Below are 27,924 nucleotides of genomic sequence, written 5' to 3' on the forward strand. Positions count from 1 at the left end.
TAAATTATTGTTATTATCAAAAGATTGTGATTCCACTGCATAATGTAAAATATGGCTGCGATCCCATGTAAAGTGTTGTTCACTGACATTCTCAATTTCAAATGCATCTTTTTAAATTCCTTAATGTAAATAATCGCTCAAGTAGTTGTAATTATAACTTGTATGCACACTCTCGGTGTATTTCCTTTCTCCTTGTCCTTTTATGGCTTCGTTTCCTTGCCGTCTGCCCGCTGCCCTCCCCTTCTCTCCCTTCCGCCCCTCCCTCTCTCCTCATCTTGATTCCTTCTCCTGGTCCCCCCGGGGTACTCAGTACCCGTCTTTACGTTCTAGTTTTTCCCTTGGAGACCCGTCATCACTCCCACGTGACCGGTTTCTGCATTCACTCCCTGATAGACTCGGGCTGCCCGTTAGACGAACTACTCCTACCTAGCTGTCTGGACTGACGCCGACGCTCGTATTCAGTACGACCCCCCGAAAGTTGGACCTCTAATTGGTAAGTCCTCCACACCAATAACTTATTCCTCCTCCTCACCCCCCCCCCCGGCTTGATGCCCATCACCCTTCTTCCTTTTCCTCCTAGGCCATCGCTTCGCATACCTGACCAGCCCTTCGCTATCTGTACTGTCGGATCCACCTCTGATGCCCCTTCCCCTTACCTTCATTGATTGACGCCAGGTAGTACTTTACTACTACCCTTGCTTTTACTTCATTCATCCTTACCTTTAATTGAACCCTATTGATTTTCCCCTTATTTCTTTCTGTATCTATAGAGCACTCTTAATGATTTATGTAACCATCGTCCTGATGATGACCTCAAGTTAGAGAGGTCGAAACACCGTCGACCCCAGAACGCCAATTGCGGCATACCCAATGGTCAATCATAAATGATGAAATTATGTTTGTGAATGTAAAATAATTTTGTTGACCTTCACCATCCTTCGTATTGTGTTTTTTTTTTTTTTTTTTTTATTATATACCTGGTACAATCAGTAAACATTACATTTAAATTTCAATTTATACATAGTTCCAACTAAAATCTAACTTTCTTTACACAGATTCAGAAAAATGTCCAGAGAAAAAAAAGAAAGAAAAAACAAGCCGCTAATTCATTGAGTGGACATATTCACCATAATGTAAAATATTTCACCATAAACAATTTATAGTCGAGAATCTCTCCAGCTCTTGAGGGGGGCCCAGATGCTAATACCCAGCATTTTCAGCTTCGTGCCCTTCCTAGTATATAAGGAGGATTCAATGTTATGAATCCCCAGGAGTCTAGCCAGCCAGAGCTGGAAAGTTGGTGCGGCAGAATCTTTCCAGCCTGCCGCTAATAGTATCCGCAAAACAGCCACAGATATAAAAACAAAAGCTTCATTCTCCTTACTGAGACCCAGTTTATTATCAACACCTAATATTATGAGAGTGGGGGATAGATTAATCCTAACGTTTAGGAGCCCTTCCCAAAACTTCTCAATCTCTCCCCGAATTCCAATTAACTTAACACATTGATGAAACATGTGTATAAGATTGGCAGGCCCTTCCAAACATCTTGGGCATGTATCATCGTCTCTTTTACCCCAATCGTATAATTTGGCTGGTGTGAAATACAGATTAAACAGTGTTTTGTACTGTTGGGCTCTTAGATTCGTGGAGCGAAACAGTTTTCCAGCTAGTTGTAGAGCTTTATCTAAATCTACTTCAGGGTTTTGTAATTTCAGCGTCCAAGAGGACTCAAATTTGTCCAGATCATCTAATAATGCAGATACTATGGTTCTATAAATCGTTTTATATTTTAGTTCCCCCTCCTAATAAATACTCAATAATATCAATTTTCCCCCCTGGAGATAACCGTGGTCTAATACCTTTCATGGTTTGATATATCTGTACATATTTATACAATTGATTATCCGATATTTCATATTTACGTTGTATATCATCAAAACTCAATAGATTATCCCCTACAAATAGATCTCCAATTCTTCTGACTCCTTGCTGAAGCCATATTTTTCCCATCCTATCATTACTAAGATGCGGAAAAATACCAGAGTTCCAGAGAGGAGTATAATAATTGATCCTCGGAATTATCAGTATTCTCTGGACTGATTTCCAGACTACCCACACACTATCTAAAACCTTATATCGTTTTTTATTATAATAGCGTCTGTGGATCTTACGTAGAAGCAAACCCAGGGCTTCTCTCCCCAATAATAATTCAAAGATAGACGGCGGATTTAAGTTGCCTAGAGTGGTATCCGTCAAATTTGTAGCAGAATCAAATAGTATTGCCATCTGACTAATTAGGCAAGCCCATTGATAGAATCTAATGTTAGGGATTGACAATCCTCCCCTTTCATATGGAAGGCACAAATATTTAATAGATCGCCTAACATTGCCATATTGCCACATAAAATTGCTAAATAATGCTTCAAGAGATTTTAGCATATCCTCTCCAATCATATACGGGATAGAACGGAAGAGATACAATACTTTAGGTAGCATTGTCATTTTAAGGACATTAGCCCTCCCTATTAGAGTCAGATGCATGACATCTATTCTTGTTAAATCTGACGTAATTGATTTAATTAATGGGGTAACATTGTCTTTAATAATTCTATCAATTGCGGAACTTATCCTGACCCCCAAAAAAACCGCTGAATCAGAATATCTTTGATCAGGCCTATCTATATTATTAGTACATATAATCTGGGTTTTATTTTCATTAAGTAGGTACCCTGAAAGTAGGTATCCTTCGTATTGTTTGCGCCGCCTTTTGTTGTTCTTCACCACAGTTGTCACTGCGCTGTTTATTCACCTTTACACTTCCAGTGCACCTTGGTTGTTATGGTTACTGCAATTTAGTTGTATTCCTGTGCTTCTATATGCAAAAATAACAACCTTCCATCCTCCTCGGTCTCCCTTGTTCTTCCTTGTGCTATATGATTGATCGCTTGTTGAACAGTCCCCCTACGTGATTTACCTGTTGAGACATTGTTTATTGTTGCCATATATTACCCGGTCTCAATTGGGTATACGGGTTTACTCCTGTTTTTGTTTGTCTTGAGGATAGCAATAAGGCAGCACTTTTTGGGGTCCCTCTTTGAACCTTTTTTATTCAAGGGATGTATACAGGCCTCTTTTCACGATAATGGAATAATGCCTGTTTCAAAGACCTGTGTAAATAAACTGTGAAGCAATGCACACCACAAATCATGATCAGCTTTCAGCAGATTACCTCACGTTCCATTCAGGCCAGCTGCTTTTGAAGAGCATGATTTCTTGATCAGAGTTTCTATATGCATTTGGGAAATTCGCAGATCAGTATTTGAGTAGTTAGAAAATTCAGGCGTAATGGAAGTCCTGCTGGCATAAAAATCATCTACATGTGATTTCTAGATATAATATGATATACAATAATTTTTAGTTGCTCTGTGTGACCCAGTGCCCCAGCTATTTAGAGACTAAAACAATTTGGCATTGTATGTTTGGAATGAAAATTGTAGTTTCATTCAGGACATATCTTGATTCCGCTGGCGGATTTCCTGAACTTCATGCTGATGGTACTTTTTTTCATCCTTTATCATTATGTCTCTCCAGGGAGACAGTTTTTTTCTTCAGGAGTAGCCCCAACTGTTTCCATTGCTTCCTATTTACTAATGGTGTTGATTGATCTCTGTTTTAGAGGTAAACGGTTGATCTATTTGTACGTTTTGTTGGGATGAAATAAAGAATTATCTGTATCATTTCATCCCAATCATTGTACCAGTTAGTTGATGAGGAATTGCAAGTCTGATAATCATGATAAGAGATGATAAAGCCTTGTTTACCTAGTGATAAAATTGCTTGGAATAAGATTAAGAGTCCACTTGATGGTTCTTTGATAAATTGAACTTAAAGTACCATCTAAATTCAAATCTTTAGTCGACCAAGTATTATAATTAATAGATTGTGTTAGTTGGTGTGGATAGTGATCACTTTCCTTCCTTTTTACTATTTGCACAAGAAAAAGGTGGTGCCATGTAGTAAAGAAAAGTTGATAATGCTTTTTGACTTAGATGAGATGAAAAGTAGGTCTTGCCGGTTGGTCTGAGAAAAATCTCAAATTTAAAATACTGAAGCCTGGGTCAATAAATGGCCTCCATATATAATACCTTTTTGGCTTTAATATTGTTCCACTAATTGGCAGCAAGAAGAGAAGGGAAGGAATATTCAAAGATGAGTCCGGGAAACCCTCTGAAGGAAATATTTCCAAGTGCTTAAATAATAAATTGCTTTTGAAACTCCTGTGAGGATAACTATGCCGGTTATGCCAAAATAAATCCAAGTTCATCATGCACCACTCGAAGACCCGATTTATTCTTTACTCATAGCCGAGGAAAGAAAACATTCAATAATAGAACTTGTTTTTAACTTTTGTTGCTTATTGAGATTGCCAATATGTATTCCGATTTAGCCTTAATTATGCTAGTTTTTAAACTAGTGTTGTGGATTACCATTAGCAGTCCACCTGCAGGACTACCCATGGAAATCTGTTCAGCCGGAATTTCATACTTATGAAAGTTTGGTAAGTAACACCGCTTATATGTGAATGCCTTTCTATTCCGGCAATGTTCGACAAGAAGACGAGCAGCCTGTCATCTATCGTGCCATTAGCTAGGTATGGATTGGAACTGTCAAATTCTGGATGAAATGCGGGTCTGATGAATTTGTGATGGTAACCTGACGTCCAGTTTCAGGATGTCTGGTGACATTAATACTTACATTCATATTATGTATTTTGCTGGATGATCTCTGAAATCACCTATTTTGTTGATAGGTGCACTGTGATGTTTTTGTTGATAAAAAACACTCTCGTAATATATATGTATATTTCAGTTTGGTCGGTTTTGATAATAAGATGCTTCAAGAAGTTAATTTGGCTTCCTTGGCCAAAATATTTTGCACTGTTAATTCTGTAGACCATATTGTACGGGTAGATTCAGTTTTAGAGATAAGTTCATGAGAGTACCATCCACAGACTTACTTATTAAGTCTGTGGACGATATGTCCCTCTCTTACAGGAAATAGTGCAGTATTTTTAAGTTATTCTGTCAATTATGGATATAATATGCTCTTTGTGATATTTAATCCGGAGTGAGATCTAAAGTGACACTGTCATGAGCGATGCTCACTGGCGATGGAGATGTTGTGTGATTAGGGTTTGGTATGGATAGTTAAAATGGATTTTCAACAGGGGAAGAGGGTGGCTGGTCATGCGAGGTTATATTTCAGTGATTTATCTCATCTGTTGAAACCAATATTTGATTAGATTGAGATCCATTTTAAACATTGGATGAAGAATGTTTTTATAGCAGTGGTTGAGAATGTGCTTTAGTGAGAATTGTGCAACCATCTGCTATAGTTTTGGCAAGAGTTTCAGACTCTGGATTCATGCAGTGTTTAGAATCAGAAGAATCAAAAGGACTGTCATACCCTACATTACCTACTTAAAAGACAGGATTAGAGTAACCCTTCTTTTAAGTTGATGGAGCTCTCACATAAACCTGATTCATCTTTGCTTATATATTTGTTGCTTTGGGCTGTAAGCCTTGTTATTCATTATATTGCTGACTCCTGTGTCAGGGTAGGGTCAATGACGTTGTTTGTGTCGAGCCATTCTTTCAGATTAAATATTGGGGGGGGGGGATTTGATTTAACTAAATTTAACTTCTCAGGTAAAAGTAGCAATTAGTTGACTATGTAATCTAGTCTTGCCAAATTAGATAAACAAGGTTGCAACTTTTCTAGAGCCCTCTGACTCTCGAGGAGAGTTTTCTGGAGATTACATGCATTGAAGTTCGATTTTAATGTCCTCAATAACGGTGTCTGCCCTGAAAAGTTGGATAATTGATTATCTATGGGATCCGCTATTTTTGAAAGAGCTGTTTTAATTGCTCCCATTGCTTGCAGTGCAGGATAAACTGGTGGGGTAGATACATAATTTTGATCCTTTTGGTCTCTGGGCACAATGGTTGAATTGTTCAGTTTGCAGGATTGAGGACTGGACTGCGCATCTGCGACGGGCGGATCTTTTAGGCCAGCTATTTCCAATAGCAAATCAAAGTACTCCATGGAGCTCTCAAGTGAATTGTGTAACGATGAATAGCCCCGAATTAAGCATGCTACAGGTGGATACCTCTAGGATAGGTACTCGGGGAATCCCGGTTCTGCTTTATGCAGATGACGCGGTACTCTTAGCTCGTACCCCTGAAGGTTTGCAGGTTTTAATTGATGGGTTTGTGTCATTTATGGAGAATTTGGACTTATCGCCCAACCTGGCAAAGTCATATGTAATGGAGGTGGGGAAAAAAACAAGCAAATCTTATAAGTATATAATTGGATCGCATCAGCTAGGAAAGGTACAGTCCTTTTCATATCTGGGGACTTTATTTTATCATCAATTACATTTTAAATATCTAATTGAGGATAAGCGTCGGGTAATGACCAGCTGTACTGGATCCATAATGAGCTTTGCGCACAGGTTAGGTCGCTGGTCCCCTGAACAGATACTAAGATTATATAGTGCTATGTGTTGCGCTAAAGCTCTGTATGGAAGTGAGGTGTGGGGCTTTACCCAGGCTACACAGATGCAAATTGAAGAAAACACATATTTTAGGCATCTGTTAAAAGTACCTCAAAGCACGCCAGCCCACATCGTGCATGAAGAACGGGGTGCCCGATACATCAGCGACAGTATGGCAGTCAAACCTTTAGTCTGTTGGATAAAGATCTGGGCAAACGAGGAGGTGGCTTTAAGTAGGCAGGTTATAGAAGATTGCCTTTCCCGGGACCACGGGCTAAAACTTCCCTGGCTTAAATATGTGAAGGAGACCATGGAAAAAATTGGTTCTGCAGACCTATTTGCCAACCCTTCTAAAGTGGGTACGAAAGATAAGGCTTTGGTTAAGGACCAGTTTTTTAAACATGCATTAACGCTCCGAGAAAACACAGTCCATACCTGTCTTGCATAAACAGTGCACACAACAGATTTTTAATGACTCGTTTCAGGTTGAATCTCTTGCATCATGTGTTGGCGGAACCGGCAGGGTTCACACCTTCCATAGGAATGAAGGGGCCCTGTGGCTGCGATCATAGATCTCCTCAGGACACCCTTCATTTCATTTTATTATGCCCTTTTTTCTCTTACCCTAGGAGATTCTTCTTGAAGGGAATTCTAAAGAAAGCCAGATTTAAACAGGCATGGGTGGCACTGTTATGCCCCAGATACTCTTACACTATTTTGTATTGTAAACATTTTAAGGGCTGCATTTAGACTAAGGAACAAAAGGGGTAATGGTAACCTGTAGATTCTCTGTTATAATTACCTATTGTTTTACGAATAAACGTCATAACTAGAGATGAATTGGTTGGATACATGACTAGGGGTTTTTTTTAACGCTCAGATGGAAATTGTATCATATGGTCTGAAAAAAGAGGGAATTTATTAATTTTTAACTTGTACCTGTAACCGGCTTTGATAAATTTGGTTGCTTTTATGGTATTTTTATATATCGAATAAAGTTCTATGAATGAATGAATGAATAGCTGTATAGACGGCTCTGCACATGTTCAGGTGAAACCTCGACATTCTCTCCAATTTCCAACTGAGGGTCGACACCATGAATCCAGTTGGAATCAGAGTCACAGTTGAAAGAGTGTACTTTTTCAGGAATAGCACTGATAAAGGCTGTCATTATAGATAGTAATTGTGAAGGTGGAGAATGAAATAATAGAGTTGATCTTGCAGCAGAAAGACTAAGATCGAGAGAGGACTGATATGAGTTGATTGATGAACCATCTTGAACCAAAATGATGGACTAAGTGCTAATAGACTCTGATGGAATAAGCCTCTTCTGAAAGCAATCTTTAATCAGTGTTTACTTTACAGTCTAGAGGTAAATGTTTATGTTGTCTGCTACAGAGGCAAGGAATATAAATCTGTCGAGGTTATACCGGTGTCCTTCAGAGAGCTTTCTGTCATCACAGCTTGCTTTACAGTTACATTTTCAACAGATTTCTTTTGCGATCTGGTTTTCATATTTAGGGCAAAAGGAGTTTAAGGCAGTAAAAAGGTTCCCCTTAGACTGTTCAGTCCAGTAGCTGGTTCAAACCCATAATATTAACTAGAATTGTTTGGTCCAGTCCAGATGTATACATTTGAATACTGATGGCTGAGTACACCTCTAGAATTTCAGGTGATTTCACAGAATTACAGGGGTGATAAAGGCAGGAAGGGACACTGAATACAGCCGGTAACTTGTTACTTTTCATTTGTCAGATGCACATGTCCCTTGATGATTCTCTGATTGAACCGCAGCTAGCATGTGAGAGGAAAAAGACGTAACAAGGGAGCCAACCAACCTACCGCCAAAATCAACCACCAGGTTTTAAGACATATTTCAGCAGGCCACACTGACCTCATCCCAGCTGCACCATCCACGCTCTGCCCATTCACACAGTCCATCTGTACCACTCCACTTATCGCCACGGCTCCTCGACAACCAGAGATCGAGAATCCAGATGCTGCAATGAACTACCACAATGCGTGCTCCACCTCCAAAGAAAGACCACCGCTGCCACTTGTCTCTCCTGTCAAAGCCAGCCGCGGCAATGGGAAATGGTGAGCAGTAGAGAAATGAGAGGGGCGGAAAAGGTGGTTACATCTGCCAAGCAAGGCAAGGCAAGGCACTTAATTGGATGAGAGAGGCACAGTACAGACCATTGACATATGTTGTGTGTGTGAAGAAGGCTGCTTTTATTGAAACAGGTGCACATCACACAAATTCCCTGAGCATTCTGCCTTACAAAACTGAAACCTTCCTAAATAAAAGTTGGTCACCTAATATTCCTACACACACCCCTAAATGTCACCCCACCCAGTAAGTATCTACCTCCTTCTTTACTGCACTTCTACAATTGTGACCTTTTTAACTTGCCCTACCACTTATCAGCAGATCTATTCTACTAAATGTAACTTCCTATAATATAACTTTTAACTTCCTGCCTCATTCCGCTGTTAGCTTGTTCACATCCTCCCTTTCAGCTTGGTTCTCTGATGGCAAAAACAATAACATTAGCTAAATCCATGCAAACTTCTTGGCCAACCAACACTGAAACTGTCTCCAAGCGACAACCATTCAATAGATCTTCTCTCCCTGTGGACCTGTCCCAAACAAAAGCCACCAAACACTTAATGCAAATCAGCTCCATGTTGCACTCATCTTAGTCTTGCCTGGGAGAGGGGGACAAAGAACCCACTACCAAAACTGGGCTGTCACTGTGTCACCTTACCATAAAATGGTGGGTGGTAGCGCAAACTAACGGGCTGTAAACTACTTGGGCAACATCCTGTAACAGAATGTAACCCATAAGGTGCACAGTGCTCTGGACTGCACCATTACCTCAATAATCCCGGGGGACATCTCCCCCTTTGTGGGCTGTCCCCCAAACCTCTATTGGGTCAGTGGTGTCAGCGAGGGGGCAGAATCGGCCCAAAAGAAGCAAGTTCAAAAATATGTCTGAAGGTTATATAGAAACTAAAAACATTTTAAAGAAAAATAAATAATACCATTTCAAAGTTTTAACAAAAGGTGAAAGCAAAAAAAAAGTAATTTAGGTAAAATATAGATGTAGGAAAATGCACATTTTCTGCATGGTCACCACAGATTTTTTTGCCTTTTGCTCTACGCTATATTTTTGCTGGGTTTAGAACTCTGTGCACTTTACCCCTGCTAATCAGTAGTAAAATGCCTGAGCTCCCCCCTTACACATAGTCGGATTGGCATACTCTAAATTGGTATATTAAACTTGCCTATATGTTTCTAGTATATGGTAATAAATTTAACCAGGGCCTGGATGTTTAATGCCACTAGTGGACTGCAGCACATTTTGTACCAATACCTTTTAACACACTGATAAAAAATCAAAATACAAACTATGATAAAAAATCAAAATACAAAAAAGAGTGGATTGCTTTCAGCTGTTCATGATTGGAATGAGTTAAACCAAATATGTACAAGCTCTAACCTTTATTTGCAGAATATTTTGTTTCTATTAAAAATGAAACCTGGGATCATGGGAGCCAGTGGTCAAAGTGTGAGGGATCAGAGGGGCACAACATGCCAATACTTTTTTAAAGTAAGAAAAACAGTTTCCGTACTTTTTGTGAAAAGACAACCCTCATGGGACGGTTAATTCCTGGAGCTGAAATGCTTCCGCTGAAATGTAAGGCAGGGAGTCTCCTCTACTGTGAAACCAAGGGAGCCGCAGAGCGCTAAACAAGCTTTCTTGCCAGGGTGCCTATTTGCCTGAAAGAAATGTAAATATGCACAAATGGTTAATTTGCAAATGTAAAGGGTGCTTGGAAGCCGACATTGGCTTTAATTGATGGAATCACTTGAAGCTTCCTGATGACAGATTTATTCTTTTTGAGTAGCATTGCACGGAACGTACCAGCAGATCTGTGAAATATGTGGTTTTAAAGGACAGTTATAAAAATGATTGCACTATGTACAGTATGAGTATTACTAAACTCTACATTTTAGAAGCACTTTTATATCTTAAACCTTTGAGCTCATGTTATAGCTGTCTATCTTAGACTGTGTGTAATGCAAGTTAAAAATAATACCCTACAGAGTCACCTTGCTTTCTGTCACAGACTGGGACCACATAGCACTAAACATACACAAGTCTCTATTCTCCACTGCACCAGCCAGGATTTAGTTGTGTGGCTCTCTGGTTACATACACAGACCTCTGCAATGCATTAACTAATTAATAGAGGATTTATATTGTACGATAGTGCATATCCTACTGATTAACATAAATTGCCTTTATTCTTCATTTAAGCTGTGCCTTATTTTACATGTAGTTACTTGAAGATGAAAGACCAAAATAGGTTATAGAATATTTTGTTTTTTTTACCCACGCTTTTGACCCCGTCCCCATGCTCATTCACCCAGCCACCATTGTACACAGCATCACAGTTCCCACACTTTTTTATGTACTTCGACCACTGATGGTAATTTGTCCTGCACAGAGCACCTCACCTTGATAATAATAATAATATAAATGACCAAACTCTGTTTGGACATAGTGTAGGTTGAACACAGTGTTAAATAAATAAAAGTTATATAGGCAACAAATACATGCCACAGGTAGACTACTCAAAAGTAATAAAGGCCATATATATGGCTGTACAAGAAGAACAAATAGGGTTCCAATACATCTCGCTCACCTGGAGGAGTCAGTGCACAAGCGGCATCTCAGACAGATCGCCTACAAACAGGGCGTTCAAAGAAAAGCGAGCAGCAGACTTCTGCCGGTCGAGACGCTTAAAGAATATCGCTTCTGCCACGGAATAGACTTGGTGTCATCCTGAAGGATCTTTTCAGACCGTTGGGTGATCCACAGAGACTTTCTAATTCATTCAAAGCATACGGTAAATTCAGGCTTGCATAAAAATGGCCTAAATAAAACGAGAGAAGACAAGTCAACCGAGGCTGTTGCCTCGCTTTACACTAGGATCTTCCTGGTCATTAACATATGGTCTCTATTAGAGAATTTCGGAATTGTACTCATTGGTGAGCTGTCATTTGTGTTTTGGTCCTGAAGAGAACCCCCTCTCTCAAAAAAATTGTGGGTTCGAAATGCGTAGACCTTTTGTTTCTGCTATACCAAACAATGGTTCAATTTGTCTTCTGTTGTGCATTGTAAAAATAACTTTGTGTTGAACTTTAGAATGAATTTCCATCAGTAGGATTTATGCACATCAAAATAAGTTGGACAATCTTTTCCTTGTTTGGGTTAGGTCCTTGGTCCATTCAAATTGTAAATACAGGGAACCAAGGAGTGGACATGTGAGTGTGTGTGTTTTTATGAATGAGGAGTGGTGTATGAATGATCTAGTTTGTATGTTAATGGTGAGATATGCCAAATTGGTGGCTAGTTATTGTCTTTAATTCTTTAGTACTGTTTTTTTGTAAAATTCATAGTGGTGTCTTTTGGTACATTTGTGTTCAAAATAATCATGGATAAAAATTCAAATGAACAAAAAAGATGTTCTTCTAATAAATACTATTAACTAGTACTGACGTGGTTTGTTTGAGTTCTCCCGCGCTTTCTTCATTATTATTAATATTACCCTGGCTGCTTTAATCAGTGCATTCCCATGAGTTGCTTTTCTGCCCCGCAAACCCAACCAAGAACAAGCACACTTTTTCTCTCAGAAGCCCGATAACATAACTCTCACTTGTTTTGAATCCACTCCAGGTGGGTTTTCCAAGTGAAATACCAGACCCATTACTGGACCATTGGAGTTAAGAGGGTACACGGGAGGAAGCCTGCAGTTCTGCACCTTGCAGCCCTGGTCCGGGGCTGCAACGGTAAGAAGCCCCTCTGAAGGGCAATGCTATTAATAGTGCAGCAAGTGCAGTGGGACTGTGGTCTAGTAGGGTGGTGTCCAATGCGCCCGAATTATGGCTGTATTTTACTGTAAAAAAAAAAAATACAAAAAGTGATGGATGAAATGCTTGAGTTAATCACAGCAACTGGTAATTACTCAGGTCGCATCCCACTCCGTTGTTATTTTGCACAACTTGCCCCCTCAATTTAGACCCAGCAATATGCAAATCAGTCTGGACCCTGCTCCAATGGGAACAGTCCAGACCGAACTGCCAGGCCAAGTCCTCCCTCATCCAGAACACAAGCAACCCAGGACAGGTGTCGCCCTAGTTAGGGATCATCAGCCAGGTATAGGTTGGTTCCAGTGACACAGTGTGCACGGGACCCACGTCTGGGCATTCCTGTCTCACGTAGAGCGACTCACTAAAGTATACAATAAAGAAAAGGATGGAATGCTGGATTTAATCTCAGCCACTGCTGAGGTTTCATGCCCACTTATGATAAATTGAGGTCCACCAGGGGAGCCTCGCCCTAATTTGAAGACCTCTGCTTACACCATTTGTCTTTATATTTTGTGAAATTCCAACTTGAGAGTTTTAGTTAGTTGATGAGGCAAGGATATTTTGTTCTTCATTGTTATATCCCTAGAAGTTCTCTTGAGATTCTTTGCTTTTTTACTCTGTTTAAAACATGAAAAAACGATCCCCTACCTTCTTGGATGACAAGCTTGGCATCTCCAGTGGCTCTCCACACACCCGCAGCAAGGACACCTTCAAACAGAAAAGGATGATATGCTAAAAAGAGACAAAACAGGAAACAGGCCTTTTGCATCTATGCCCCAAGGTTCTGAAATGTTATTTCCATATCCATCCAGAAAGCACAAAGTCAGCACCAATTTAGGAAACAGCGAATACTCAACTAAATCATGATGCACTCACACTCCAGCATCGGCTCCTCTGCTATGGCGAAGGAGCGTTGTATGGCAAAGGAGCGTCGCCCAACCCAGACTCAAAATTTGAAAAATAAAACGATAACAAAAAGTGTTTATTATCGTTTTATTTTTCTTCCATTGAACAAGTCTTAGGGGTGGGGCGTGGCAGTCACAAGGGGGAGTGGTGGGCACTGCTGTCAGTGTGCATGACAGTTTGGCTGGCCGTCTCAGGCCTGCCAAACCATCATGCAAACTGAACCTGTCTCCAACCCGAGTTGCGTTGTCGGGTTGGAGGCAGCAGGCTCCCAGTCTCCCTGGGAGCGCAAATTGAGAGTGCTCAGGCTAATCCTGACACTGTTCTCATGCATGAGAGAAGCGTCAGGATTGGCCGCAGGGGAGTCTCGGACACTGTGCTGCAGCGAGGACTCGGAGCAAAGGAGCAGTGTTTCAGCAGGCGGCGATGCGGCAGGTAATTTCTTTTTATTTTAATGTTTTCTCCGTCCGTCCCCCAACATCCATGCCCCCCCACCCCGCCACTCCACCAGCACACCAGCCACTACTGTCACAATCTATAAACCATCTACTCCTCCTATCACATGTTGAGTGTGTCTTTGACCCTGTACAGTGTTTAGCAGCCTTTCGCTTGGTTTAATCTATATAAATACTGCATACACATATATGTATCTAATGCACTAATCTGGAATGTAATAGAATGTATTTCCAGTCAATTGAAATTTAAAATATATGTGCTTATTTTATTGGGGTCAGTGTCATCTTAAGGATTTTGGGGGACCTGGGCAAGACATATTTTTGGGGCCTCCATAAGGGGAACACATTTAAATGGTATTACTCGTTTACTGGTAATTTACGCCTGCACAATGCCAAAAAATACAAAATTGGCTGAAGAGGAAGCCCTGCTGCTGTTCTTTGCTCTCTGCCTACTGGGGACCTGCCTTTAATATCAACTGTTCGCCGGACCCGCTTTGCGGGTCCCGCTTCACCAGCATTACCTTGGGGAGAACTGCGCTGTGTCCGTGAGGCTTGTGGTGCTCTGGGGAACTGGGTAGGGCTGCGAGCGTTTCAGCAGGGACTCCGTGTCCCAGGAGTCCCTGCCTGGCCGATTGAAAACACCTGGCCCGCTCTCCCTCTCAGCCCCGCCCCCTGCACACGGTGTGTGAAAAGGATTCTGCCTGCCTTTCCTCACTGGGACGCTTTGCTGAAGAGGAAGCCCTGCTGCTGTTCTTTGCTCTCTGCTTACTGGGGACCTGCCTTTAATATCAACTGTTCGCCGGACCCGCTTCGCGGGTCCCGCTTCACCAGCATTACCTTGGGGAGAACTGCGCTGTGTCCGTGAGGCTTGTGGTGCTCTGGGGAACTGGGTAGGGCTGCGAGCGTTTCAGCAGGGACTCCGTGTCCCAGGAGTCCCTGCCTGGCCGATTGAAAACACCTGGCCCGCTCTCCCTCTCAGCCCCGCCCCCTGCACACGCTGTGTGAAAAGGATTCTGCCTGCCTTTCCTCACTGGGACGCTTTGCTGAAGAGGAAGCCCTGCTGCTGTTCTTTGCTCTCTGCCTACTGGGGACCTGCCTTTAATATCAACTGTTCGCCGGACCCGCTTCGCGGGTCCCGCTTCACCAGCATTACCTTGGGGAGAACTGCGCTGTGTCCGTGAGGCTTGTGGTGCTCTGGGGAACTGGGTAGGGCTGCGAGCGTTTCAGCAGGGACTCCGTGTCCCAGGAGTCCCTGCCTGGCCGATTGAAAACACCTGGCCCGCTCTCCCTCTCAGCCCCGCCCCCTGCACACGGTGTGTGAAAAGGATTCTGCCTGCCTTTCCTCACTGGGACGCTTTGCTGAAGAGGAAGCCCTGCTGCTGTTCTTTGCTCTCTGCCTACTGGGGACCTGCCTTTAATATCAACTGTTCGCCGGACCCGCTTTGCAGGTCGCGCTTCACCAGCATTACCTTGGGGAGAACTGCGCTGTGTCCGTGAGGCTTGTGGTGCTCTGGGGAACTGGGTAGGGCTGCGAGCGTTTCAGCAGGGACTCCGTGTCCCAGGAGTCCCTGCCTGGCCGATTGAAAACACCTGGCCCGCTCTCCCTCTCAGCCCCGCCCCCTGCACACGCTGTGTGAAAAGGATTCTGCCTGCCTTTCCTCACTGGGACGCTTTGCTGAAGAGGAAGCCCTGCTGCTGTTCTTTGCTCTCTGCCTACTGGGGACCTGCCTTTAATATCAACTGTTCGCCGGACCCGCTTCGCGGGTCCCGCTTCACCAGCATTACCTTGGGGAGAACTGCGCTGTGTCCGTGAGGCTTGTGGTGCTCTGGGGAACTGGGTAGGGCTGCGAGCGTTTCAGCAGGGACTCCGTGTCCCAGGAGTCCCTGCCTGGCCGATTGAAAACACCTGGCCCGCTCTCCCTCTCAGCCCCGCCCCCTGCACACGGTGTGTGAAAAGGATTCTGCCTGCCTTTCCTCACTGGGACGCTTTGCTGAAGAGGAAGCCCTGCTGCTGTTCTTTGCTCTCTGCCTACTGGGGACCTGCCTTTAATATCAACTGTTCGCCGGACCCGCTTTGCAGGTCGCGCTTCACCAGCATTACCTTGGGGAGAACTGCGCTGTGTCCGTGAGGCTTGTGGTGCTCTGGGGAACTGGGTAGGGCTGCGAGCGTTTCAGCAGGGACTCCGTGTCCCAGGAGTCCCTGCCTGGCCGATTGAAAACACCTGGCCCGCTCTCCCTCTCAGCCCCGCCCCCTGCACACGGTGTGTGAAAAGGATTCTGCCTGCCTTTCCTCACTGGGACGCTTTGCTGAAGAGGAAGCCCTGCTGCTGTTCTTTGCTCTCTGCCTACTGGGGACCTGCCTTTAATATCAACTGTTCGCCGGACCCGCTTCGCGGGTCCCGCTTCACCAGCATTACCTTCGGGAGAACTGCGCTGTGTCCGTGAGGCTTGTGGTGCTCTGGGGAACTGGGTAGGGCTGCGAGCGTTTCAGCAGGGACTCCGTGTCCCAGGAGTCCCTGCCTGGCCGATTGAAAACACCTGGCCCGCTCTCCCTCTCAGCCCCGCCCCCTGCGCGTCACTCTAACTATATTTCTGCCATCCCTCCCCGCTGCGCGGGAGCGCGCGGGGGAGCGCCCGGGGCTAAGCCCGGGCAAAGGGCGGGCCGTTTGAGGCCGTTCGAGGACGGTGGAGGCCGGGACCGGGCCACCCCCCCTTTATCTGTCCTGTCTCGCCGGACCTCCCTGGGGTTCGTACACCTGCCCCTTTATATATTCATCGGCAAGCCATTTATCCCACTGATACAATGGTGCTAACAAGAGGCAGAAAAAAAAGGCCGCGGGAGGGGTGGGTAACCTCCTAGGACCAATGGACGATTTTATCATTAAGGCAAACTCTTTTATTGATCAGAGTATCAGCCTTATGGAGGGTAGGGTGTCTTTAGACCTTGCACGTGCCAAGAGATCTTCCTTGGGTACTCTAGCGAGTGTAAGATCCCCTGAGCTAGTTACTGCTCCTGAATCTAGGTCACTAAATGAAGGTAGGCGTAGCTTACCAAGCATGGTGGATTTATCTGCATCTCCGCTATCAGACCTACAGACCAGCACAGATCTAGAAAAATCCCCCGACCTCCTCCCGCAATCCCCACAGCTATCCTCGCAAGTTACACCAGACGAAACAAGAAGAGATAGAGGGAGGAGGGAGGGTGCTGTGAGGAAAAGGAAGATAGACATAAACCAGCCTTCCCTAGTTCCCAATACACCAGTTTTTAATAAATCAGTTTCTAGGCCTAGTTCAACTGAGAACTTACACTCGAGAAAGGTACAAGTAGTTCACTCTGCGATACTACATCGCTCAGCACACGATAGTTCCGACCCCATCTTTGTGGCCTCATTGACTGATGTCCCTAGTGGTGGAGACCCACTCCGGTCTGATAACTTACAGATGTCATTAAACAGTATAGCGGATCTATTGAAATCACTACTCACCCCAATGGAACTTAGGTTAACGAAAATAGAAAATAAATTGACCAATCTTTTAAATCTGCATAAGACTAAGCAGGTATTAGGGACACAAATTCCACGAGCAAAAAACCAGATTCAGAATCCAGCCAAATCAGCACCCTCACAAAATCGTATTTCTACTCCTACTGCCCCATTACAAAAATTAATTACATCTACTAACTCAAAAATTAATAGTCCAGTAAAACCCACCCCTAAAAACACCGCCACCTCAACAGTGGCAAGTACCTTGCCCCAAAAAACAAAGGTACAAAATGCTCAAGCCTCAACAAATTCGGCCTGGCCGTTAATAGCTTCAAAAACGGCACCCTCAGTTTCTAACACAGGTGGTATGAGGGTAGATCAACTGCCCAGACTTCCTGTTGACTTGCCCCCGGAAGCCTACCCCCTTGTGGCAATAATGACAGGTGTTCCTGAACTCTTGGATTATAATTCAGAACCCACATGGTCCCTAAAGAATAAAGTGCAATTCTGGCTCAACACTAATTGCCCTGTCCCACCGACAAGGTCCTACAGGATCCTTATGGTACGTAGAACCACCTGGGTGGGCCAAGGCCGGAAATCACTGCCAGGCGACTGCATCGTGGTAACCTTTGATGATCCTAGAGCAGTCGACCATATCTGTGCATGGGAAAAATCATGTGAAAGTGGAGGAATAAGCATCAAACGGCTTTCCTTCTTTTATCCACCAAGGTTGTCAAACATCCAAGAGCCATCTTGGCAACCGATGGGTCCCCGCTATTTCGACCATGACAGCCACAGGCAGACAATGGGTCCCTGCCATCCCCAATATGACAATTCTTGGAAAACGGTGGGGCATCGACACCTGGGTAGAGACTGGGACAGTTGGGGTGGGACACATACGTTGAGGGAGGTAAACCATGAGCGCACTCGCTGGGTTCCTTGGTCCGGTATTCCCACACATAACCGATTCAGCGGTCTAGAAATGGTCGATTGACCACTAACATTGATTGACCCCATTAACCCAAAGTCTATTATGGACAATGTCAATACACCGGATTTAAACAACCCAGTTATATTTGGCGAAACTGAGGGGACTGGGGTAATAAGGACACAGGCGCTTGACGGTGCTAGCACAACCAATAGGGAATGTAGGCTTTCTTCCTCCATTGTGACCCCTCAGCTATTAACGACACAACATTTACCCAGCGATATTAGCTTTAGTATAAGCTCCAGTGTGGCAACCACGGAAGTTAGGCCGAGTTTTTCATCTTACAGCCTGATTACGTGGAACGTGGCAGGTTTGAGTAAAAAGGTCCACCAGCAAGCATGGCTGGATGTTATTAATAAACATACCATAGCCTGTTTGCAGGAAACCTGGACGACCGAGGAAATCCACATTATAGGATTCCAAACCTTTCATTCGCCCGCACTTATTAGTAAGCAGGGCAGGAATAAAGGAGGCCTTTGTACTTATGTGGCTACAACTGCGGAACTCAGGGTCAACAAGTGTCTTAACGCAGAGTTTTATCAGGTCCTGATATTTAAAGGGCCCCGCTCTGTCAATGTAATTTTAATTAATTTTTATAATAACGTACCATCTATCCATACAGAGCACGTTCTTCACAACCTTCTAAATAGCATAATATCTTTAATAGACAATCTTGTAGGTGAGAAGGTGTTAATCTGGGTAGGTGACTTTAATTGCACTGTCTGCCCCCTTTCTGCAACTGGTTTGTGCGGCCTAGCAGATTATGGGGAAGACTGCCCTACCCATTTCACCCACTCAAAATAAGGCAACTCCTTAAATAACATGATGTTCTATTTGAATTTATCCTTTGTAAACGAACTGTGCAGCCCGATCGTCCCGTTTCAACCAACTTTCAATGGGCGAGGGTGTAACTCCACCATAGATTTTACCTTAATGTCCCCGGCCCATGCTGGCTGCATAACCTTCTGGGAGACTGGAAAGGCTCTCTTCGGAGATCATTACCCCATATCATTCTCTGTAAAAACAATGGGTGAATGTAGTCAACCCAAGAAGAACCCTAATTATGCCCCCAAGGTTAATCTCGGTGCTGTAAATGGGTATGTTGTCAAATGGGATAAAGTTGAGCCAGCTGGCTTCCTAAAGAGCTTGGTTTTGACGTCTCTTGAGGATATTCATGTATGTTTAACAGCTGACATGGAGCCTGATAAAGTCGTGGCTGCCTTTTCTAATATCCAACGGACAGTAAAAGATCTTTTATTTAGAGAACATAGGCAAACAGCTAAGCGCCCACAGGGTTGGTTTGATAATAAATGCACCAAAGCTTTGACTCAAAAAGGCCCTACAGACTAAACCAAAAAACCAAGACCTAATCCGTCAAGCTAGAGGAGCTTACAAATTGACCATTAAAACGAGAAAAGCCACCCTTAAGCGGGAGGCGTGGGCGGCCTTACGTGAGGCCTCGCTACAACGCGATAGTACATTATTTTGGAAAGTGGTAAATGCCCCTTACCTGCAAAGCAGAGCGGAAGATATCTTAGACGTGGCTATCCCAGGGGACACCTGGGTGAACCATTTTAAGCAGTTATATAATAGTTCGACTGTAGGGCACTGTCCTCCTTCGCTAACTCTCAGTTTGATGGACCCCGGCGGACCAGGCGAGCGAAATGCTTTTCCGTTGAATATTACTTTCAGCCTCCAAGAGGTCATTAAAGCTATTAAGGACAGTCCACCCGGTAAGGCTCCGGGTCCCGACGGTGTCCCAATCGACGTCTATAAGGCAGAGATGGATTTATGGGCACCCTTACTTACCAATGTTTTAAACAAGTCTAACCAACAGGGATTTGTGGCATCTTGGCCTGACGCTACTGTCGTGCCAATATTCAAGAAGGGCGACAGAAACGACCCAAATTGTTATAGGCCAATCTCTCTTCTGGATGCACTGATGAAGGTGGCCGGTAGGATTATCCTAAACCGGATCCAGAGCTGGGAGACTGAAAATCAGGCCATCTCTAACTTACAATATGGTTTTAGGACGGGCAAGGGAACGGTTGAGCAGTGCTTGAACCTGGCCTTAATTATTGCAAAGTACACTCAAGCGAAGAGCGAAAAGTTATATATTTCCTTCATTGACCTAAGCTCAGCGTTCGATTGTGTGAATCATGAATTCCTCTGGAACACACTTTCTTCTTTGGGCCTTGATGCCCAAATCATCACGTTTATTCGTGAACTTTACAGGGACGCAGGGGCAAGGGTCAGATCCGGACGTCTGGGGGAATGCTCAGATAAATTCCCTATCTCGCGGGGGGTCAGACAGGGGTGCATATTGGCTCCCCTGTTGTTTACCATTTACATTAACTCTATTGGAGAACACCTAAGTAATTTTCAATATGACTACCCCGCCATAAAGGGTACCTCAGTGCCCCTATTACTCTATGCTGACGACGCGGCAATTATGTCGCGTACTAGGATAGGTCTACAGCGGGCGGTGGTTCAATTTACCTCCTTTATGAGGGATAGGGAATTAAAGGTGAACACTTCTAAATCTTACAACATGGTCTGTGGCAGGGGCCTTAGAAGTGCACCTTGTTCTATTTATCTGGACGCCCAAAAAATGTAAACCACTGAGAAATTCTGTTATTTAGGTGTGACTTTTGATAGGAGGGGGAGCTGGAAGCCGGCAATAGCAACAAGGAAATTAGCCTTTTTACGTTCTGCGGGAGCCCTGAACAATTTTTCTGCAAAAATTGGGGGGAAGCCCGCTATGGAACTAATACAAATCTATAAGGCCAAAGTTGTCTCCTCAGCCACCTATGGGGCAGGGCTCTGGGGGATAGAAAATGTGCAGACGCTACAAAGCTGTGAGAATCAGTTTATCTGCCACTTACTAGGAGTCTCTAAATTTTCATCAACTTACATGACCCATATAGAAGTAGGCCTTCCCTACATTAGTGACATTGTTAACATCTCCCCTCTTTTACTGTGGCATAAGGTCTGGGTGACAGAGGAGACATCCTTAAATAGGGAAGTAATTACCGACTGTCTCACAATGAACGGAATGGCCAATATTAGGTGGCTCTCCTACGTGAAAAATCTTTGTGTAAAGATAGGACACCCAGAATTCTTTGATAACCCGCCCAGTTTGGATGGGCTATCGAGAGCCGCCTTGAAAAAGTTGGCTCTTGACCACCGGGTAATGGAAAGATGGGACAAGGAGAAAATGAAACCTACTGTACTCCGGTTTCAGGAAATTACTCAGTGTGAGGGTCTCCAATATTATCTTAGCTCAGAATTAAGCCCATATGCACGCACATTGCTGACTCGCCTCAGATTAGGCATGTTTTTTCACTTAGTTACTTTTCCCCTCTGTAATGACTGGTCCACTGAAATCCCTTTGTGCCCATGTGATGATATCTCCAGACAATCGGACATACATTGTGTCTTTTTTTGTGTATTTTACAAAGTCCCGCGTAGAGCTCTTCTGTTACCCGTTCTGAGGGCATGGGGGATTCGTACCTGTAAATTAGCATACATGAAATTACTGCTATTAGAAGATGATTCCCTTATTCATGCAGTTTCAAGTTTCTTAAAATTAGTAATTAAATTTAGAAAATCTATGCAATCCTCATGTTCTTAATCTGTTCCCGAATTATTATGATCTGAATCTCTTTTTAATGATATTTTATCTTGAATGTATGATCGAATAAGCTTATGTTGTTGACCCTGTTTTATCTTAAAAAATGTTTGTATTATGTGCTTTTATGATTTTATCCTAAATCGAATAAAGCTTGTTTTGATTTGATTTGATTACAAAATTATATATTAAACTTTAACAGGGTCACAATAAAACAGTTTAAATATGAATTGCCAGGACCCCAAAAATCCTTAAGATTACACTGGGTAGAGAGACAGTCAGAGACAAATGCAGGCAGAGAGGGAGAGAGGTTTAGATAGAGAAGTAGACTACACAGCTGTCTAATAGAAAGAAGGTTCACTTTCCAAGGGGGTCCTCTTAGAAGATGGGGGCCCTGGGCAATTTCCCACTTTGCCCATGCCTTAAAACGTCTCTGATTAGGGTTACTATTTTTGTTTTTTGTTTTACTTATATCCCAACCAAGAAAGTTGCTTCTTGCAGTCGCTCAACAATAGTCAATTGATGGCACTTCCAATGATGTCATTTTCTGCGACTTCATCACATTGCATCTAAACTAGGGGGTGCCTCAAACATTCCATTTCTGCCTGGGCCCCAAAAGCCCTAGGATCGGGCCTGCTTATATGTCACCAGACCAGTTTCAGGCAGGAAAATGTTTACATGTACGTAAGAGGTTTGATAACACTCAGGACATAACAACCAGCCTCTACACTGTTTTTTGGCAGAAGAGGGCCTAAGTGGGGTGAGGGAAAGTGCCTCTCTGCACGAGGCCACGTCCTATCTAGGCCCCGCCCCCTCCTCACACGGCGAATTACATATTTTTTAAGTTGGCAGGTCTGCGACATGCAGCTAAACTGTTAAATCCTTTACGATCAATTTCAGTTAGGCACCAGAGGAAGCAGTCAAAGTGCTAAGGACAAGCTCACTGCCTGGCGTTACCAGAAACTGAAACCAACAGCGAGTACCTCTGATACGTTCTTTAATGCAGTTCAATGTAGGAAAAACAACCGCGACAGTTTTTTTCACTCAGGGAAATACAACTGTGTGCCACTAGCGCCCTCTGCTGGGCCTAGTCGTACATAAAATAATGGCTGCAATTCATTTCCTATAAACACCGTTGAAATACATCTTCACTTTAAGTGTCTGAGGAATACTATTCTGAGCGCATTGCCAGGATCACTGAACTGGAAACTACTTATACAGTTGTTTAATTAAACTGCTGCAAGCACGCGTGAGTGAACCGTCAACGGCAGCCTTTTTTGAAAAGGAGCAAATCAGTGTTTTTCTCTTGGCTGGTGGGTTGATGAGGTGGCGTTGATATAGTAGAAGAGCCTGCAGTCTTGAGCTGAGTAACTAAGGCGCATTAAGCACAACATAATGCTGTTCTGTGTGTTCTGACTGCCTCTCATTTTTAATGTGCCTATACTGTATTGCTGCATTTGTATAGCGCTTCATACCATGGGCACTGGCAAAGCTCTTAGATTCTCGTCGTTTCCTGGTCTCCCTTTCGGGGAGATGATGGTCCGAGGGGTTGTGCGTGGTGGATGTAAAATAATGGTGTGGAAGAAGCCAGTGAGGTAGTTGAGCTGCTTGAGGTTCAAAGAGAAGCTCTAAACATGGGGACTTATTTACAAGCTCCTTGCGCAGCCGGCGCGTCACTTTTAATATGGGAAAAAGTGACGTACCAGCGGCTCAAGGGGCTTGTAAATAAGCCCCCATGGTGCGGTGCCTCGTGCAGGGTGTGAGACAGCCTCGGCAGGCAGCGAAACTCTGCATATTTGTGAGAACTCCATTGACCATCTTCAGGGCCTCCAGGGTCTCCACTGTAGACCCCAGAAGCAAGAGTATTGAGGATGTTGATTGCATCGGGTGAATGGCGATGAAGTCCAAAGCCTGGGAATTGACTTGGGACTCGGGAGAAACCTCATCGGAGAGTCTCGCGCCCTTCTGTGTTTGGTGCTGCTCCATACACGAGATGCTGCCTAGCTAGACTTGAGACAGATCACAGAGGCGTAAGCCTCTCTATGGCGCCCCTTCCTTGTGCATTTCTTGTGTTATGGGGATGGGAAGGAAAGCAATGCAAATTACACATAACCCACCCTGAAACAATGAGAAATCTGTTACACCTGACAAGACAGAAAAACTGATGACCCCCTCCGAATTGCACACATTTTCCGGGACGTGTACGGTTATTAGGACAATATGGAGGCAGTACCCCAACTTGGGGGCCGATTACGATGTTGTTTGAAAACTCTTCTGGCCGAATCGGTTTCGGAATCCTTTCCGACCGACTCTGGTTCTGCGAGTCCGTCTGACTGATTACGATGCTCCCGAACATCGTTCGGTCAGACTCACACCCACTTCAATGGGAGCCTGTGTTCCGAATGATAATGGGGTGTTTGCGGAAAACCCCATGGTGCCTGCCACACATGGTTGGGAAGAGGGGACCCATGGGTCCCAACTGGAGGTCTACGGGTCCCCAAAGTCAGATTCAGACAGCTGTTTTGTGTTGGACAAACCATTTCGAAACAGCTGATAGAATCAGACATTGTAATCTCAGAGTCTATTTTTGACTAAAAAAATGATATCAGTATGTAGTATTAATTGTGCATTTAACTTATTCATATTGAAGTGCCTATAGTAAAATGTATCTCTTCAACGTCCGATACCTTTTTCAAATAGCCTTAGATTTGAGTGGGATTATTAAATGTCACCCTTTTAGTGCCCCACACCTTCCCCAAAGAATGTAGTAGGAATAGTAAATCTCAACCTTTTAGTGTCCACCACCTTTCTCAAATTGGTTTAGATTCAAGTGGGAATAGTTAATGTAACCCCTTTAGTGTCCAACACTTCCCCAAATTGGTATAGATTGCAGTGGGAAAAGTAAATGTCACTCCTTTAGTGTCCAACGTCTTTTACAATCTGGTTTACATTACAGTGGGTTTACTAAATGTCAACGCTTTAGAGTCCACCACCATCCTCCAATTGGTTTAGGTTGGAGTGGCAATAATAAATGTAGCCAATTTAGTGTCTAACACCTTGCATGAACTGTTTTAGATTGGAGTGGGAATGATATATGCCACTCCTTTAGTGTCCAACACCGTCCCCAAATTGTTTTAGATTGAAGTTAGAATTGTAAATGTCACCCTTTTACTGTCCGACACCTCCCCCAAATTGGTTTGTATTGCAGTGGGAATAGTAAATGTGACCCCTTTAGAGTCCAAATGTTTTCTCAAATTGGTTTAGATTGCAGTTAGAATAGTAAATATCACCCCTTTCGTGTCCAATACCTTCCCCAAATTGGTTTAGGTTGGAGTGGGAATAATAAATGTAACCAATTTAGTGTCCATCACCTTCCATAAACAGTTTTAAATTGGAGTGGGAATGTTAAATTTCACCCATTAGTGTCCAATGCCTTACCCAAATTGGTTTATATTGGAGTGGGAATAATAAATGTAACTCATTTAGTGTCTAACACCTTTCATAAACCATTTTAGATTGGAGTGTCACACCTATAATGACCGATTCCTTCTCCAAATTAATTTATTTTGGAGTGAGAATGGTAAATGTCACCCCGTTAGTGTCCAACACCTTAACCAAACAACTGTACCTCGGCACTCCCCAAAAATTATATCACTATTATCAATAGTGTGACACATTTACATTTCAAGAACAATGCGATTGCTCACAGGAAACCATGTAGAAATACAATAATCAAACTGCAATCCAGATACAAAAATATATTCTTTTACAAAGAACTTGATATCACTAGTTGATCCACGGAGGTCATGTTCATAAAGCCTCCCTGTTGGCAACGATGGAAACAGCCGACATGTGTTTCGTTACGATTGTAACTTCTTCAAGGCTGTAAATGGTTTGAGCATAGATACAAATGTTTACAATAATGAACAATTTTGTCACATAAAACACAATTTGTGTGACCACGAAAACATGGACCACCTTACGTTCCAAGAAGAAACTTGCACAGAAACGTGTGAAAAAAGAAGATAAGAAACATCGCCAAATAGAAAATTACACTCAAGTGATCAAGGTAAGTAAAAAAAAAAAAAATCTTACCACGAAAGACGTCTTGTACCAAAGTGTGAAAAGAGTAGGTAGAGCCACGAGAACAGAAACTAGTAGTTACTGAATAGAATTTTGCAAATATGCCAGTAAGTCTTGGAAATGTGCTGGGCCTGTTTAAGTAGTGCCCCAAATCATCTAAGAAATCAGAGGTAGCTGTATCTACCTTATTTGGATTGTCCAATGTGCCAATATCTTGCTGACTGAGAAACAAAACTGGGAGACCCTAAGAAAAATAAGTGAGATAAAAAGTTTGAATTACACTAACACACACGGCCCTAATGCCGTAATATTAGGCACCTTACATCTAAAAATATGATAGTCTCTGGCCAGTCACGAAAAAAGATTCCCAAGAGGGACGGTGTCTTTGGGGAGGAAGAGTCCGTTTATTCTCCCATAGATGACGTGTAGCCTCTGTCAAAGTCATTATGAGAGAATTTAAAAAAAAATATTATGGCACAAGTAAACAACCATATGAGAATCAAGTTTATTGCGAAGTAGCAAATAAAACTAGAAAAAACACTTAGTTAAGAACAAATTTAAGATGAATAAAGTACTATAGCTCTAATTCTATGTGAATAGGATCCTGACATTAGCATAGTATTAAAAAACGGGCAGTACCTGGAAGTATCCCCAAAAGGTGAAAGGATCCCAAATGGAGAAAGTCAATTTTGGAAAAGGATTAATTTAGCTATAGTCCTACCACCGTAGGTGCGTACTCTCTGTCTATTTCAAGAGAGAAGAAAAAAGTTACATTATCTGCACGACAAATACCATAAAAGTCAAAGCGTGCATATCTTAGAGGCAGAAGTGAGATAAGCCAATCGCCTATCATTACGGAGCATAATAGCAAACCAAAACTCACATTATGTGTGTCTCCCACTTGAAATCGATGACGAGTATGAAAGGTGCAGTTGCGTTTTTAACGTTCCTAAGTTAAAAAAAGGTAGAATAATGTATAGATTCAAAGCGGCAATGGAAATCCCTAAATAGTTTTGATCGAGTACCAGCATATGTGGAAGAGACATGAATTTGTCTACGGAGACACCACCAGGTTATAAATTAATGGTATCTCTTATTACGATAAAGTACATCATATTTGAAGATAAGAAATTGAAATTAATCAAAGTATCTAGTAACAAGGAGTCAATAGCCAGAAGCAAACGTTAACTGTACAACAGATGTATTAGTCGAAATACACAGGAGCCAACGAAAACAAAAATAACGTTTCACTTTTCGTGGAACCATGCATAGAAAATGCAAAAAAGAACACACAATGCGAAATCCTTTTCACGCTGTGTGTAATAAACAAAGTCTGATATTTAACCCAACCCTCAAAATGTCGGGCACTTACTTGTCAGTGATAGGAAGATGCAGGCTATGATAAGCCCCTTTGTAAATGGCGTAGTGCCCATATCGCGGCGTGTGTGTCCCCAGGCAGGCAGAGAAACAATTGTTGACCTGTCCGGTGTTTATATAGTGTCGCCATGATCTTCAATCCTCGCATGGATTTGCGCTCAAAAAACGAGAACTTTTCCGTAGGGACTAGTTCCAGGCTGTAAGGCCTCGCTTAGTAAAAATAGAAAACGGGCTAGGTACTTAAACTGGTAAATAAACAGCGGCCATATTTAAATGGTGCTGATCTCCCAAACTTATTGCGGTAAGAATTGAAGCCCATAGCTCTCATCGATAGTTAATTTCACTCACGTGAAACTCTAAAAAAACCTATTAAAGAAGCCAAGTAGCTCTTATAATAAAACGAGAAGAAGAAAAGAATTAGACAAAGCCTCGAGATGACCCAAAAAAGCTAAACCCACGTTAGTGGAAGTGGTCTTATTCACTGTATATCATATAATAAGGCATTT

The 27,924-nt window shown here is 43.1% G+C and overlaps 1 long non-coding RNA gene across 1 annotated transcript; it reads right to left on the reverse strand.

Moving 5' to 3' along the window:
- Nucleotides 1-10,140: 10,140 nt before the first annotated feature.
- Nucleotides 10,141-27,567, reverse strand: LOC146857236 (uncharacterized). The gene is made up of 4 exons (XR_014979554.1): nucleotides 27,414-27,567; nucleotides 13,148-13,207; nucleotides 11,272-11,502; nucleotides 10,141-10,343 (listed from the first exon to the last, which is right to left on the reverse strand). It is a non-coding gene; the product is annotated as an uncharacterized LOC146857236 (long non-coding RNA).
- Nucleotides 27,568-27,924: the final 357 nt, after the last annotated feature.

The sequence above is a fragment of the Triturus cristatus genome, chromosome 3_2 (assembly GCF_964204655.1).
Source record: "Triturus cristatus chromosome 3_2, aTriCri1.1, whole genome shotgun sequence".
NCBI classification, from domain to species: domain Eukaryota; kingdom Metazoa; phylum Chordata; class Amphibia; order Caudata; family Salamandridae; genus Triturus; species Triturus cristatus.